The following is a 17,964-nucleotide window of genomic DNA, read 5'->3' on the forward strand; positions in this document are numbered from 1 at the left end:
TTAGCTGTTAATATACACAGGTAGTTTCTGATTTTTATATATCACTGTTTTGTACTCTGGCCCTTTAAAACATCTACAGTATTACACCCCCTCTAATGGACAAATTAATAAACAACATGCCAAATAACCAGCATCCTTGTTCCACTGATCTTAGGTCAGTTTTGCTGTTGCTCCACTTAAGAGTAAAAGAAATTAGGGCCAAAAAATTAGTACTCTGGTATAATAATCACATTCCCAATTTAAAACAAAACACTCAAATATAATGCCACACTAAGTTTGTAGTTTTCCAGCTTGCATGGAAGGAGAGCCTTATCAAGTATAGGAAAGCACTTATTACTGCTCGAACACCTTCTCTCTTGTCCCTATTAGAAAATAACAACAATAATCCTAGATTTCTTTTGAGTACAATTGCACATCTAACTAATAAAACTGACACCAATGTTCAGAACATTACACAGTAGTAATGAGTTTCAAGAAGAAAATTAAGCACATCAGAGATAGCATTAAGAGTATTAACATGAGAACGAACAGCTAACTAGAGATCAGAACAACCATGCCAAAAACAATTCCTTTACACATATCCAAGAGTCAGAACTTACTTTTCTAATCTCACACTCAAAATCCACCACTTCCTTACTAGATTCTCTGCCTGCACACTTTCTTAAGGAATTCCTACCTGAAGTAGTTGAACCTTTACTAAATTTAATAAACTCCTTCTTGAACACTGGCTACATTCCTAAATCATACAAATTATCAGTAATTCTACCACTTATCAAAAAATCTAACCTCAACCCATGTGAGCTGTCAAACTACAGGCAGATCTCAAACCATTGATTTCCAAGATCCTAGAAAAAGCTATAGCTCAGCAGCTAAACTTGAATCAGAATCAGATACATAAGTGAGTGCAGCGTTTGACACTATAGATCACATCATTTTACTATATAGACTCAGAAATGTTGTTGGGATTAGGGGAATAGCCCTTTCCTGGTTTAAATCTTATCTAGCCGGTCGCTACCAGATTTAAACATAAATGGAGATTTCTCAGCATAAAACAATGTTAGCTATAGTGTCGCACAAGGATCTAGGGCCTTTGTACCAGACCACCACAGACAACTACTTCTCTGTTCTCTTACGGGATGGGTTTCAGACACATGCACACCATCAGGACAAGACTAGGACCTCTAGAAAACCAGGCTAAACATTAATTGCTTATTTATTCATTTTCTGCTAAAATTTCTACTATTGTGACCAATGTCAGCCAAAGGAGGATGCCCCGCTTTGAATCTTGGTTCCTCTCAAGGTTTCTTCCTCATGGTCTAGGGAGTATTTTTTTACCACTGTCCCCCTTGGCTTGCTCACTGGGGGCTTGGAATTTGTCACAACATCTGTTGTAAAAAGCGCTATACATACGCTATACATACATAAAATTTTCACATGAAATTGGGTAACAGTGTTTTCTTATAATACATTACATTTGGTTAAAAACAGTATGTCTTGCTCTGAAACAGTTTATAAGTTGATTACAATGCTTGGAAACCATGTTTCTTAATGGGCAGAAGTGAAAGAACAGACTTGCAATGAGCACACTGCAAATGTTTTAAAACAGCTTGTTTTCACATAAACTTCACATAAACTATTTTCACTTGAAATATGTTTTACAAAGTGTTTTCTTATCCTGCATTACATTTTGGTTAAAAACAGTATGTATTGAACTGAAACAGTGTATAAGTGGATTACAGTGCTTGGAAACGTTATATTGTAGTGGGCAGAAGTGAAAGAACTGACTTGCAATTACTTGTAATGAAACTGTGTATTTATCAATTACAATATTTGGAACTGCTGTTTCTTATTGAGTAGAAGTGAAAGAACAGACTTACAATTACTTGTAATGTGCACATTGCATAACAGCTTGTTTTCATTTGTATGAATAATTTTTAAATGAAATTATGTTACAAAGTGTCTACTTATAACACATTATATTTTCTTTAGAAATAGGATGTCTTTCACTGGAAAAGTGTATAACTCAATGTTTGGAAATGCTGTTTTGTAGTGGGCACAAGTGAAAGAACTGACTTGCAATTAAAATGTGAACATTGCAAATGTTAAAACAGATAGATTTCAAATGCCCTAAATGTTTTCAGTTGACATACATTATAAAGTATGTTTTGCACTGAAAACATTTATAAGTGGATTACAGTGCTTGGTAATGATGTTTTGTAGATGGCAGTCATGAAAGAACCGAGTTGCAATGACTTTTAATGTGCTTATTGCAAACATTTTAAAAGAGCTTGTTTTCATGTGCATAAACTATGTTCACTTGAAATACGTTTTACAAAGTGTTTTCTTAGCCTGCATTACATTTTCATTAAAAACAGTCTGTCTGGCTCTGAAACAATTTATACATTTATATTTATATTTAATTGAGAAATAATCAAGTGATTAAAGTAAATAAAAGTTATGAGTCTTAAAAGAATACATACCACCCAGTTTTTAATGTCCGCTCTGCTCCGCTGCCGGTCATGTACTGATACTCAAACATGTGTATGGGTCTCAGTTGTGTCTATCTCTCTCTCTCTCTCTCTTTCACTCACCCACTCACTCATCCATCCCACTCCCCTCCCATTGGCTGATTCTCTAAGTCACACCTCCTCCCAAGTTTTCCCATGCAGGAAAAAACCTTCTGACAAAATTGATATAAGGTGTCCTTCCCCCTAAAACCATATTCCTCCCAGGGTCAGAACTAGGCCAGAAAGTTATAATTTTGCCACCTTTTTTTTTTTCACCACTCCAGTTATCAGAAGGCAGTGTGCTATTGCAGTATGTTGACGATTTACTTCTGGCCACACCCACTCAAGAACAGTGTGAAACAGATTCCTTGCGCTAACTCATGCACTTGGCCGAGACTGGCCACTGAGCCTGTAGGTTGAAGTTACAATTAGTATAGCCAGTAGTAAAATTCTTGGGGCACATGGTTTCTGGAGGAGAGAAGGTGATGGCTGATGAACGGTCAGTGGCCAATCACTGACCGTTCATCAGCCATCGCTCGAATTCTAAGGCCCACCACCAAACGCCAGCTGCTTTCATTCCTAGGAACGTGCTCATACTCCCGCATCTTCGTTTCTAATTACACACAATTGGAAGCCCCATTGAGAGCCATTGTCCCAACAGGGGGATCTCAAACCAAGGTGGAATGGACCCCAGAGGCAGAGGAAGTGTTAGTGGGGTTAAACAGTCCCTCCAAACCACACCCACCTTAGGTATACCAAATCCAGACAAACCATTCACCCAGACAGTTGACAAACTAAATGGGTGTATGATGTCAGTTCTCCTGCAGAAGCATGGAGACAGAAATAGGCCAGTTGCTTACTATTCCTGCAAACTAGACCCGGTGGCCACGGGTCTGCCACTGTGCCTAAGGGCAGTAGTGGTGACTGAAAAGGCCTTGGCCACATCACGAGACATAGTGGGGTACACCCCACTAACCCTGCTGGTTCCACACGCGGTGCATACACTTCTTAACAACCACAAGACATCACACCTCACTGCGCAGCGATGGCTAAAATATCAAACTGCATTGCTAGAAATGCCTAATGTAACCATTCAGCAATGTACAACGCTGAACCCAGCATCCCTCCTGCCTATGCCGGAGGATGGGGAGCCGCATGATTGTCTGACACTAACAAATCATCTCTGTTCCCCTAGGGTTGACCTTCAGGACGAGCCCCTCGAGAATCCAGATTTAGTGCTGTGGGTAGATGGGAGTGCATCCAGAGACCCAGAGACAGGGAAGTTGCAGGTCAGGGATGCAGTAGTCATGCACATAGTACTGTTAAGAGAGAACCACTCCCCTTACATTATTCAGCCCAGGCAGCTGAACTGATTGCACTAACAGAGGCGTGTAAAATTGCTAAAGATAAAACCAACACCATTTATACAGACAGTCTCTACACCTTTGGTGTAGTGCATGATTTTGGCATGATTTGGAAACAGCAAAAATTCCTCACTAGTTCAGGGCAACATATCCAGCACCATCACCTTGTTGCGGCCCTGCTAGATGTGATCACCTTACCAACTGCTATAGCTGTGTGTAAGTGCACAGCTCATACTAAAGCCACAGACAAAGTGTCAAAAGGGAATCACCACACTGACTTGGCAGCAAAAAGAGCCACCAGGCTTCCAGTGGCACTGCAAGCCGTGTCAGTTCCCATTACTCCCACTCTCGAAATATCCCAAATGCAGCAAAGTGCCTTAGCAAAATAAAAGGCCACCTGGAAAAGGGCTGGATGCACTCTCAGTGATAACATATGGTGTGGACCCGACAGCAAACCTTGCCTACCACGCTACATGTTTCCTTATATGGCTACCATTGCTCACGGGCGAACGCCCATGAGCACAGGGGGGATGACACAACAAATAATGAAACATTGGTATACGAAGGTGTTTACAGCTTACTCTAAAAAAATTTTGTAGTCGCTGTATTATATGTGCACAGAACAATGTACGACGAGGACAGTCAGTGCCTCAGGCGGCACACCCTACACCACGAGAACCATTCCAATACCTACAAATGGGCTTCATAGAATTAACACTGAGTGAAGGAAAAAAATACTGCCTTGTTATTGTGTGTATGTTTTTTAAATGGGTGGAAGTGTTTCCTACAGGAAAGCAGGACTCTGAGGTGGTGGCAAAAGCTTTGTTAACCGTAATTATTCCCAGGTGGGGAATAGAATCTCCAGCGATAATGGTACCCCATTCCTGAATCAGGCATTAGACATGCTAAGCAAATACTATGGCATAGACATGCACCAGCATTGTGCCTACCACCCCACTAGTGGCAGAACAGTGGAAAGGGAAAATGGCACACTCAAATTCAAATTGGCAAAAATATGTCAGGAGATGGGCCTGGTGTGGACTAAGGCTCTCCCACTGGTGCTCATGAGCATGAGGATGGTGCTAAAGGAAAAACACGGTCTTAGCCTGTATAAGATTCTGTTCGGACACCCACCAAATGCAGAATTCGGAGGAATGGGAGCAATTAACCAGCTGGAAGGAGCCATATCTGACATCATGCTTTGTTATTGTGCTAGACTGCATGAATCTCTTTCTCAGGTCCGGCTCTATGTAAAGGCAAATCTTCCGACAGAAGCAGACAGACGACTCCATGACCTGAAGCCTGGGAACTGGATAGTGATTAAGGACCTGGGACCAGCACAGGTTCTCCTGACCACTCACACCGCTGTTAAGGTCCAAGGAAGGAAAACTTGGATGCATGCATCACATTGTAAGAGAGCTCCTGATACAGATAGGTGATAAGGTGACTGACTTAAGGTGGGAGTAGGGAGGAAAAGGCCACCCTCTTGTCCCTAAGGTATCAAGACTGGTCAACCCTCACGTACCTCGACAGGATGCTGATCCTTCTGTTATTGGCCCTGATGGGACCACAGACTAGTGGATCTCATCTGTGGAACCCCTGAACGACCCTGGGGGCAACAATGGGTTGGGCCCTACTATCTGGCAGCAGCACTGCTGCTACCTTGCCAAAATTAAATGGACATGGCATGGCAGACACAACTTTTAGCAAACAAAACTGAAGTGGCTTTAGGAACAATAGACAGGGGGTTGTCCACCATTCGCACTGCTGTCCTTCAACACAGGTTTGTTCTCAACATGATTTTAGCAAAGGAAGGGGGAGTGTGCAAGGTGTTGGGCACTGACTGTTGTTTTTACATTCCAGATGCTCACCACAACTTGAGGGAAGGTATACCTCCCCCTCTAGAAGTAGACTCTCAACTTTAGCAGCAGTGGCGCCCATGGGGCCAGCTGTTACATCAAATTTTCATCCCCATTATCTGTGTGATGCTACTGCTTTTGTGTGTCACTCCACAACTGTTGTCATTTCCCTACAATAACGGGAAGGTAGATGCCCTGGAGCTGTAGGATGACTGCGACCTTGACGAGGAACCAGACTTAAACCCTCTTCCCGACTGGATGATGGATCCCGATGTTTAGAAATGTATTCATGAACTTTATGATTATGCATGTTACCCGTTTGAGGATTAGCTTCAAATGAGTTGAATAAGCTTATTTGCGAAATCATGTTAGTTAGTGATAATGTGTAATATTATCAAGGGGGGAATGTGAGGGAAAATGCTTAATGCTTGCTTAAAGGAGGAAATAAGAAATATGTGACCTTTAAGTGACCTTTGCCCTTGTCTTGACTAGTCTGCAAGAAAAGCAACTAGAGAAGTGATGTTGTATGACCGTTATTGCTTAGCTGTTGCTGGGCAGGGGTGCAGCAGCAGGGAGTAACAACTTGTTTTTAGCAGGAAAGAATGTTCAAGGACAGTTGAGATGCCTGGCACCTGGAGTCACGAGATTAGCGCATAAGAGAACAACGGGGAATGGTGGGGGTATATGAACTCATGTGAGAGAAGTTTGAGGCTCCTCTCCCTCGATGCATAAGGGACAGAACCAATAAAGCTCGCTCATTGTCACAATCCCACCAGAAACAGGCAAGAGGTAGAACACAATGCAGGAGGCGATTTATTAAATGAAGAAACAGGAATGGTAAAACAAACAGAAGCAAAGGGGTAACACTGAAGGTAAAATAACGTGACTGGAGTAAACAGAAAAGCAATGACGACAACAGTAAAACGAGCATAAGACAAACCTGACAGGAAGACATAACTTACCACAATAATCAACAAACTAGAAGACAAAACACAGCTAAAATAACCAAGACAATCAACAAGAATCAGATGCAGGTGAACATAACAGGGAGAACTAAGACACGGACTGGACTGGAGGAACAGACGAGGGGCAGAGAAAATGAAACCAAGGAGCGGAACAAGGAAGTAAATGAAGAACAAAGATAAGACAGAGAGAAATAATAAAACACGCTAAGAGGTTGGCCAATCGTCACACTCATCTGCACATCTGGCTCGAGTCCTATTGATTTTTCCTCCACACTGTCTTAGAAAAAAATTGATTCAATTATTCTAGTATAAATGTGATTAATAATCATGCTTTAAAATTATACTTACACGATGATAGTGGCCTACAGGTTAGTGGTTGAACAGCTTAAATAGGCCTAGAATTATTTAGACGTATGTTATAAGCCACGGCGACCTCTGCATACGTTTCTATAGATGTTGCCGATTGTATGAGGTCCCCTGAAAAAATTGTGAGCTCTGCAGGAGGGCTCAATGAATAATGGATGACAGTATGATGGTATCCTTTATAGCAAAACAACTAGATGTTATGTCATTTAATGCTTAATTTAAGTAAATAGAATTACCTACTTCGAAGTTAAAGCTTTTATATATAGCTAGCTATGAGAAAAAGAATAGCCGTCGATCAAAAGAGTTTCAGTCGATCAAAATGCTTCATGTACTCTAAAACACAATGGTCATACTACATAATGATCAAAAATCAGCAGAATAAAGACAATATCCTTTTCCTAGCTAGCTCGCAAAAATAATAGTTATGAGAGCTTGTACAAAATATGTAATGATTGTTCGATAAAATAAAATAAATTTACGCAACCAGTAGAGGTATCCCATCAACTAATTCATAAAATACCTTGGTGAAAGAACATTACTATTTTCCCCCTAGTTTAGCTATGGACTGACCAACGTATTCATTTTCTAATACGATTAATAATTTTCAGATCCTGACAAGCACAGGCCTTGTAGATTTTATCTAGACATGCATTTAATAACTACATTAGGCCCCAATGAGTTAAATCATACAACTTATGATAAAGTATTTAAACCATTAGCTAAATAAATAGCTAAATACAAGTAAGCCTTTTTCGTGTCAATGACCCCTGACTTCAGAGTATGTTTCAGAGAGGATACTGAACAGACAGAGAAAGTGGAGAAAAACTGGTGTAGTATGAGACTGAAAACTTAAATTTTCTTTAATTATGATAATATTTCTCAATTAAAGAAACCTCTTATACAGGTCTGGTTGGTAGGGTAGAAAAAAAAAAAAGGGGGCAAAATTTGAACATTCTGACCGAGTGTATTTCTGCAATTGGGAATGTTTTCTTATCATGCATTACATTTTCGTTGAAAGCAGTGTCTTGCACTAAAAGACTGTATTAGTCAATTATATTGCTTGGAAATGAGGTTTTGTAACTGACAGATGTGAAAGAACAGAGTTGCAATTACTTGCAATGTGCATTTTGCAAACGTGTTATAACAACTTGTTTTCAGATACTTTAATATTTTCATTTACAAAGTGTTTTCTTTGTAAACGAATTACAGTTTCATTAAAAATAGTACGTCTTGTTCTGAAACTGGGTATAAGTGGATTACAATACTTGGAACCGCTGTATTGTAGTAGGCAGAAGTGAAACAGCAGACTTGCAATTACTTGCAATGTGCATATGGCATACATGCTAAAACAGCTTGTTTTCATATACATAAACATTTTCACATGAAATTGTGATACAGTGTGTTTTCTTATAATGCATTACATTTAGGATAACAACAGTATGTTTCTTCTGACACAGTTTATAAGTCAATTACAATGCTTGGAATTCCAGTTTTGTAGTAGCCAGAAGTGAAAGAGCTGACCTGCATTTAATTAGAATGTGAACAATGCAAATGCCTTAAAACAGATAGATTTCACGTGCCCTAAATGTTTTCACTTGAAATAAATTATAAAGTGTTTTGGTATAATGCATTACAGTTTGGTTAAAAACACTATGTCTTGCAATGAAACCGTATAAAAATTGATAAAAATAGTTATTGTTGTTTCATAGTGGGCAGATGTGAAAGAACAGAGTTGTAATTATGTGCAATGTTCACAATGCAAATGTTTTAAAACAGATTTCACTTGCAAAAACTATTTTCACTTGAAAAATGTCAAACTGTTTTCTTATCATTCATTACATTTTCATTGAAAGCAGTGTCTTACACTGAGTGTATTAGTTAATTATATTACTTGGAAATGAGGTTTTGTTGCTGGCAGATGTGAAAGAAAACTACTTGCAATGTGCATTTTGCAAATGTGTTATAACAACTTGTTTTCACATACTTAAACATTTTCAATTTAATTTGTTACAAAGTGATTTCTTATAACGCATTACATTTTCATTAAAAACTTGTCTTGCTCTGAAACTGGGTATAAAAATGGATTACAATGCTTGGAAATGCTATATAAAGAGAAAGAACAAAGCTGTAATTACTTGCAATGTGCATACTGCAAACTGGTTAAAACAGCTTGTTTTCACTTGCATAAACTATTTTCAGTTGACATACGTTTTTCAGTGTTTCCTTATTCTGCATTACATCGTTGTTACAACATTTTGGTTAAAATAAGTATGTCTTGATCTGAAACAGGGTATAATTCAATTACAATGCTTGGAAACGCTGTTTCTTAATGGGCAGAAGTAAAAGAACAGACCGGCAATTACAATGTTCATATTGCAAATGGATTAAAACAGTTTGTTTTCACTTGCATAAACTATTTTCAGTTGACATATGTTTTATTTATTTATTTATTTATTTATCCTGCATTACATTGTTGTTAAAACAGTATGCTTTGCACTAAAACAGGATATTAGTCGATTACGATGCTTGGAAACGCTGTTTCTTAAAGGGCAGAAGTAAAAGAACTGACTTGCAATTACTTTGAATGTGAACATGGCAAAGGTCTTAAAACAGATATATTTCACATGGCCTAAAGGTTTTCACTTCAACTACGTTTTCTTATCCTGCATTACATTTTGATCAAATACAGTAAGTCTTGCTCTGAAACAGTGTATAAATCAATTACAATGCTTGGAAATGCTGTTTCTTAATTGGCAAAAGTAAAAGAACTGACTTGGAATTACTTTGAATGTGAATATTGCAAAGGTCTTAAAACAGATACATTTTACATGCCCTAAATGTTTTCACCTGATGTACATTTTCTTATCCTGCATTACATTTTGATTAAAAACAGTGGGTATTCCACTGAAACAGGCTATTAGTCGATTACAATGCTTGGAAATGCTGTTTCTTAATAGGCAGAAGTAAAAGAACTGACTTGCAAATACTTACAATGTGCATATTGCATATGGGTTAAAACAGCTTGTCTTCACTTGCATAAACTATTTTCAACTGAAATTGTGTTTTCTTGTAATGGATTAGATTTTCATTAAAAACAGCATGTCTTAATTGAAGGAGTGTAGTGGTTGATGACAATGCTTGGAATCAATGTTTCATAGGTGGCAGAAGTAAAATAACAGACTTGCAAATACAGTGTGCATATTGCATACGGGTTAGAACAGCTTGTTTTCACTTGCATACCTTTTCTTATGCTGCATTACATTTTGTTTAAAACAGTATTTATTGCACTGACTCAGGATATAAATTGATTACAATGATTGGAAATGCTGTTTCTTATACGGCAGAAGTAAAAGAACTGACTTGCAAATGCTTAGAATATGCATTTTGCAAACGTCTTAAAACAGACATGCCCGCAGTGTTTTCACTTGCAATACGTTTTCTTCTTCTGCATTACCTTTTGTTTAAGAACAGTGTGTATTGCACTGAAACAGGATATTAGTTGATTACAATGCTTGGAAACGCTGTTTCATTTTCGGGAGAAGTAAAATGAACTGACTTGCAATTATTTTGAACGTAAACATTGCAAAACGTATTAAAACAGATTTATTTTACATCCCCTGAATGTTTTCACTTGAAATATGTTTTCTTATGCTGCATCACATTTTGATTTCGACTAAAATGTCATGCATGTGAAGAAGAATCTTTCTAAAATGTATTTTAATTGAAAACAATCTGTTCTATTGCTTACAATAAGTACATTGAAAATGTGTTCTTTAGCTTTTATACAAATTGAATCTGCGTTTCGAAACATTGTAAGTGCCTTAAACACTGTTTCAGGGCAAGACATTTTGTTTTCGACTAAAATATGCATGATAAGAAGAAACATTGAAAGATTAGTTTAAATGAAAACAATCTGTTCTATCGTTTGCAATAAGTTCATTGCAACTGTGTTCTTTATATTTTACCCACACTGAATCAGTGTTTCAAAGCATTGTAAGTGACTTAAACACTGTTTCAGGGCAAGACATTGTGTTTTCAACTAATATGTCATGTCTATTAAGGAGAAACTTTCAAAGATTAGTTTAAGTGAAAACAGTCTGTTCTATAGTTTGCAATAAGTAGATTGAAACTGTGTTCTTTATGTTTTACAAAGATTGAAAAAGCGTTTCAAAGCATTGTAATTGCCTTAAACAGTGTTTCAGTGCAAGACATTGTGTTTTCAACTAATATGTCATGTCTATTAAGGAGAAACTTTCAAAGATTAGTTTAAGTGAAAACAGTCTGTTCTATAGTTTGCAATAATTAGATTGAAACTGTGTTCTTTATGTTCTACATACATTGAAACAGCGTTTCAAAGCATTGTAATTGCCTTAAACAGTGTTTCAGGGCAAGGCATTGTGTATAAAACTAATATGTCATGTCTATTAAGGAGAAACTTTCAAAGATTAGTTTAAGTGAAAACAGTCTGTTCTATAGTTTGCAATAAGTAGATTGAAACTGTTTTCTTTATGTTCTACATACATTGAAACAGCGTTTCAAAGCATTGTAATTGCCTTAAACAGTGTTTCAGGGCAAGGCATTGTGTCTAAAACTAATATGTCATATCTATTAAGGAGAAACTTTCAAAGATTAGTTTAAGTGACAACAGTCTGTTCTATAGTTTGCAATAATTAGATTGAAACTGTGTTCTTTATATTCTACATACATTGAAACAGCGTTTCAAAGCATTGTAATTGCCTTAAACAGTGTTTCAGGGCAAGGTATTGTGTTTAAAAATAATATGTCATGTCTATTAAGTAGAAACTTTCAAAGATTAGTTTAAGTGAAAACAGTCTGTTCTATAGTTTGCAATAAGTAGATTGAAACTGTGTTCTTTATGTTTTACAAACATTGAAAAAGCGTTTCAAAGCATTGTAATTGCCTTAAACAGTGTTTCAGTGCAAGACATTGTGTTTTCAACTAATATGTCATGTCTATTAAGTAGAAACTTTCAAAGATTAGTTTAAGTGAAAACAGTCTGTTCTATAGTTTCCAATAAGTAGATTGAAACTGTGTTCTTTATGTTTTACAAACATTGAAAAAGCGTTTCAAAGCATTGTAATTGCCTTAAACAGTGTTTCAGTGCAAGACATTGTGTTTTCAACTAATATGTCATGTCTATTAAGGAGAAACTTTCAAAGATTAGTTTAAGTGAAAACAGTCTGTTCTATAGTTTGCAATAAGTAGATTGAAACTGTGTTCTTTATGTTTTACAAACATTGAAAAAGCGTTTCAAAGCATTGTAATTGCCTTAAACAGTGTTTCAGTGCAAGACATTGTGTTTTCAACTAATATGTCATGTCTATTAAGGAGAAACTTTCAAAGATTAGTTTAAGTGAAAACAATCTGTTCTATCATTTGCTATATGTACATTGCAACTCTTCGCTTTCCTTTAATTCGCTGTTTAACAGCGTTTGAAGGCATTGCATTCGCTTTAAACACTGTTTCAGGGCAAGACATTGTGTTTTCAACTAATATGTCATGTCTATTAAGGAGAAACTTTCAAAGATTAGTTTAAGTGAAAACAGTCTGTTCTATAGTTTGCAATAAGTAGATTGAAACTGTGTTCTTTATGTTTTACAAAGATTGAAAAAGCGTTTCAAAGCATTGTAATTGCCTTAAACAGTGTTTCAGTGCAAGACATTGTGTTTTCAACTAATATGTCATGTCTATTAAGTAGAAACTTTCAAAGATTAGTTTAAGTGAAAACAGTCTGTTCTATAGTTTGCAATAAGTAGATTGAAACTGTGTTCTTTATGTTTTACAAACATTGAAAAAGCGTTTCAAAGCATTGTAATTGCCTTAAACAGTGTTTCAGTGCAAGACATTGTGTTTTCAACTAATATGTCATGTCTATTAAGGAGAAACTTTCAAAGATTAGTTTAAGTGAAAACAGTCTGTTCTATAGTTTGCAATAAGTAGATTGAAACTGTGTTCTTTGTTTTACAAACATTGAAAAAGCGTTTCAAAGCATTGTAATTGCCTTAAACAGTGTTTCAGTGCAAGACATTGTGTTTTCAACTAATATGTCATGTCTATTAAGGAGAAACTTTCAAAGATTAGTTTAAGTGAAAACAATCTGTTCTATCATTTGCTATATGTACATTGCAACTCTTCGCTTTCCTTTAATTCGCTGTTTAACAGCGTTTGAAGGCATTGCATTCGCTTTAAACACTGTTTCAGGGCAAGACATTGTGTTTTCAACTAATATGTCATGTCTATTAAGGAGAAACTTTCAAAGATTAGTTTATGTGAAAACAGACTGTTCTATATTTGCAATAAGTAGATTGAAACTGTGTTCTTTATGTTTTACATATATTGAAACAGCGTTTCAAAGCATTGTAAGTGCCTTGAACAGTGTTTCAGGGCAAGGCATTGTGTATAAAACTAATATGTCATGTCTATTAAGGAGAAACTTTCAAAGATTAGTTTAAGTGAAAACAGTCTGTTCTATAGTTTGCACTAATTAGATTGAAACTGTTTTCTTTATGTTCTACATACATTGAAACAGCGTTTCAAAGCATTGTAATTGCCTTAAATAGTGTTTCAGGGCAAGTCATTGTGTTTAAAACTAATATTTCATGTCTATTAAGTAGAAACTTTCAAAGATTATTTTAAGTGAAAACAGTCTGTTCTATAGTTTGCAATAAGTAGATTGAAACTGTGTTCTTTGTTTTACAAACATTGAAAAAGCGTTTCAAAGCATTGTAATTGCCTTAAACAGTGTTTCAGTGCAAGACATTGTGTTTTCAACTAATATGTCATGTCTATTAAGGAGAAACTTTCAAAGATTAGTTTAAGTGAAAACAGTCTGTTCTATCATTTGCTATATGTACATTGCAACTCTTCGCTTTCCTTTAATTCGCTGTTTAACAGCGTTTGAAGGCATTGCATTCACTTTAAACACTGTTTCAGGGCAAGACATTGTGTTTTCAACTAATATGTCATGTCTATTAAGGAGAAACTTTCAAAGATTAGTTTAAGTGAAAACAGTCTGTTCTATAGTTTGCAATAATTAGATTGAAACTGTGTTCTTTATGTTCTACATACATTGAAACAGCGTTTCAAAGCATTGTAATTGCCTTAAACAGTGTTTCAGGGCAAGGCATTGTGTATAAAACTAATATGTCATGTCTATTAAGGAGAAACTTTCAAAGATTAGTTTAAGTGAAAACAGACTGTTCTATAGTTTGCAATAAGTAGATTGAAACTGTGTTCTTTATGTTTTACAAACATTGAAAAAGCGTTTCAAAGCATTGTAATTGCCTTAAACAGTGTTTCAGTGCAAGACATTGTGTTTTCAACTAATATGTCATGTCTATTAAGGAGAAACTTTCAAAGATTAGTTTAAGTGAAAACAGTCTGTTCTATAGTTTGCAATAAGTAGATTGAAACTGTGTTCTTTATGTTTTACAAACATTGAAAAAGCGTTTCAAAGCATTGTAATTGCCTTAAACAGTGTTTCAGTGCAAGACATTGTGTTTTCAACTAATATGTCATGTCTATTAAGTAGAAACTTTCAAAGATTAGTTTAAGTGAAAACAGTCTGTTCTATAGTTTGCAATAAGTAGATTGAAACTGTGTTCTTTATGTTTTACAAACATTGAAAAAGCGTTTCAAAGCATTGTAATTGCCTTAAACAGTGTTTCAGTGCAAGACATTGTGTTTTCAACTAATATGCCATGTCTATTAAGGAGAAACTTTCAAAGATTAGTTTAAGTGAAAACAGTCTGTTCTATAGTTTGCAATAATTAGATTGAAACTGTGTTCTTTATGTTCTACATACATTGAAACAGCGTTTCAAAGCATTGTAATTGCCTTAAACAGTGTTTCAGGGCAAGGCATTGTGTATAAAACTAATATGTCATGTCTATTAAGGAGAAACTTTCAAAGATTAGTTTAAGTGAAAAGAGTCTGTTCTATAGTTTGCAATAAGTAGATTGAAACTGTTTTCTTTATGTTCTACATACATTGAAACAGCGTTTCAAAGCATTGTAATTGCCTTAAACAGTGTTTCAGGGCAAGGCATTGTGTCTAAAACTAATATGTCATATCTATTAAGGAGAAACTTTCAAAGATTAGTTTAAGTGACAACAGTCTGTTCTATAGTTTGCAATAATTAGATTGAAACTGTGTTCTTTATGTTCTACATACATTGAAACAGCGTTTCAAAGCATTGTAATTGCCTTAAACAGTGTTTCAGGGCAAGGTATTGTGTTTAAAAATAATATGTCATGTCTATTAAGGAGAAACTTTCAAAGATTAGTTTAAGTGAAAACAGTCTGTTCTATAGTTTGCAATAAGTAGATTGAAACTGTGTTCTTTGTTTTACAAACATTGAAAAAGCGTTTCAAAGCATTGTAATTGCCTTAAACAGTGTTTCAGTGCAAGACATTGTGTTTTCAACTAATATGTCATGTCTATTAAGGAGAAACTTTCAAAGATTAGTTTAAGTGAAAACAGTCTGTTCTATAGTTTGCAATAAGTAGATTGAAACTGTGTTCTTTATGTTTTACAAACATTGAAAAAGCGTTTCAAAGCATTGTAATTGCCTTAAACAGTGTTTCAGTGCAAGACATTGTGTTTTCAACTAATATGTCATGTCTATTAAGGAGAAACTTTCAAAGATTAGTTTAAGTGAAAAAAATCTGTTCTATCATTTGCTATATGTACATTGCAACTCTTCGCTTTCCTTTAATTCGCTGTTTAACAGCGTTTGAAGGCATTGCATTCGCTTTAAACACTGTTTCAGGGCAAGACATTGTGTTTTCAACTAATATGTCATGTCTATTAAGGAGAAACTTTCAAAGATTAGTTTATGTGAAAACAGACTGTTCTATACTTTGCAATAAGTAGATTGAAACTGTGTTCTTTATGTTTTACATATATTGAAACAGCGTTTCAAAGCATTGTAAGTGCCTTAAACAGTGTTTCAGGGCAAGACATTGTGTTTTCAACTAATATGTCATGTCTATTAAGGAGAAACTTTCAAAGATTAGTTTAAGTGAAAACAGTCTGTTCTATAGTTTGCAATAATTAGATTGAAACTGTGTTCTTTATGTTCTACATACATTGAAACAGCGTTTCAAAGCATTGTAATTGCCTTAAACAGTGTTTCAGGGCAAGGCATTGTGTTTAAAAATAATATGTCATGTCTATTAAGTAGAAACTTTCAAAGATTAGTTTAAGTGAAAACAGTCTGTTCTATAGTTTGCAATAAGTAGATTGAAACTGTGTTCTTTATGTTTTACAAACATTGAAAAAGCGTTTCAAAGCATTGTAATTGCCTTAAACAGTGTTTCAGTGCAAGACATTGTGTTTTCAACTAATATGTCATGTCTATTAAGGAGAAACTTTCAAAGATTAGTTTAAGTGAAAACAGTCTGTTCTATAGTTTGCAATAATTAGATTGAAACTGTGTTCTTTATGTTCTACATACATTGAAACAGCGTTTCAAAGCATTGTAATTGCCTTAAACAGTGTTTCAGGGCAAGGCATTGTGTCTAAAACTAATATGTCATGTCTATTAAGGAGAAACTTTCAAAGATTAGTTTAAGTGAAAACAGTCTGTTCTATAGTTTGCAATAATTAGATTGAAACTGTTTTCTTTATGTTCTACATACATTGAAACAGCGTTTCAAAGCATTGTAATTGCCTTAAACAGTGTTTCAGGGCAAGTCATTGTGTTTAAAACTAATATTTCATGTCTATTAAGGAGAAACTTTCAAAGATTAGTTTACGTGAAAACAGTCTGTTCTATAGTTTGCAATAATTAGATTGAAACTGTGTTCTTTATGTTCTACATACATTGAAAGAGCGTTTCAAAGCATTGTAATTGCCTTAAACAGTGTTTCAGGACAAAGTATTGTGTCTAAAACTAATATGTCATGTCTATTAAGGAGAAACTTTCAAAGATTAGTTTAAGTGAAAACAGTCTGTTCTATAGTTTGCAATAAGTAGATTGAAACTGTGTTCTTTGTTTTACAAACATTGAAAAAGCGTTTCAAAGCATTGTAATTGCCTTAAACAGTGTTTCAGTGCAAGACATTGTGTTTTCAACTAATATGTCATGTCTATTAAGGAGAAACTTTCAAAGATTAGTTTAAGTGAAAACAGTCTGTTCTATAGTTTGCAATAAGTAGATTGAAACTGTGTTCTTTATGTTTTACAAACATTGAAAAAGTGTTTCAAAGCATTGTAATTGCCTTAAACAGTGTTTCAGTGCAAGACATTGTGTTTTCAACTAATATGTCATGTCTATTAAGGAGAAACTTTCAAAGATTAGTTTAAGTGAAAACAGTCTGTTCTATAGTTTGCAATAAGTAGATTGAAACTGTGTTCTTTATGTTTTACAAACATTGAAAAAGCGTTTCAAAGCATTGTAATTGCCTTAAACAGTGTTTCAGGGCAAGACATTGTGTTTTCAACTAATATGTCATGTCTATTAAGGAGAAACTTTCAAAGATTAGTTTAAGTGAAAACAGTCTGTTCTATACTTTGCAATAAGTAGATTGAAACTGTGTTCTTTATGTTTTACAAACATTGAAAAAGCGTTTCAAAGCATTGTAATTGCCTTAAACAGTGTTTCAGTGCAAGACATTGTGTTTTCAACTAATATGTCATGTCTATTAAGGAGAAACTTTCAAAGATTAGTTTAAGTGAAAACAATCTGTTCTATCATTTGCTATATGTACATTGCAACTCTTCGCTTTCCTTTAATTCGCTGTTTAACAGCGTTTGAAGGCATTGCATTCGCTTTAAACACTGTTTCAGGGCAAGACATTGTGTTTTCAACTAATATGTCATGTCTATTAAGGAGAAACTTTCAAAGATTAGTTTAAGTGAAAACAGTCTGTTCTATAGT

The sequence above is a fragment of the Electrophorus electricus genome, chromosome 19, assembly GCF_013358815.1.
Source record: "Electrophorus electricus isolate fEleEle1 chromosome 19, fEleEle1.pri, whole genome shotgun sequence".
Taxonomy (NCBI): domain Eukaryota; kingdom Metazoa; phylum Chordata; class Actinopteri; order Gymnotiformes; family Gymnotidae; genus Electrophorus; species Electrophorus electricus.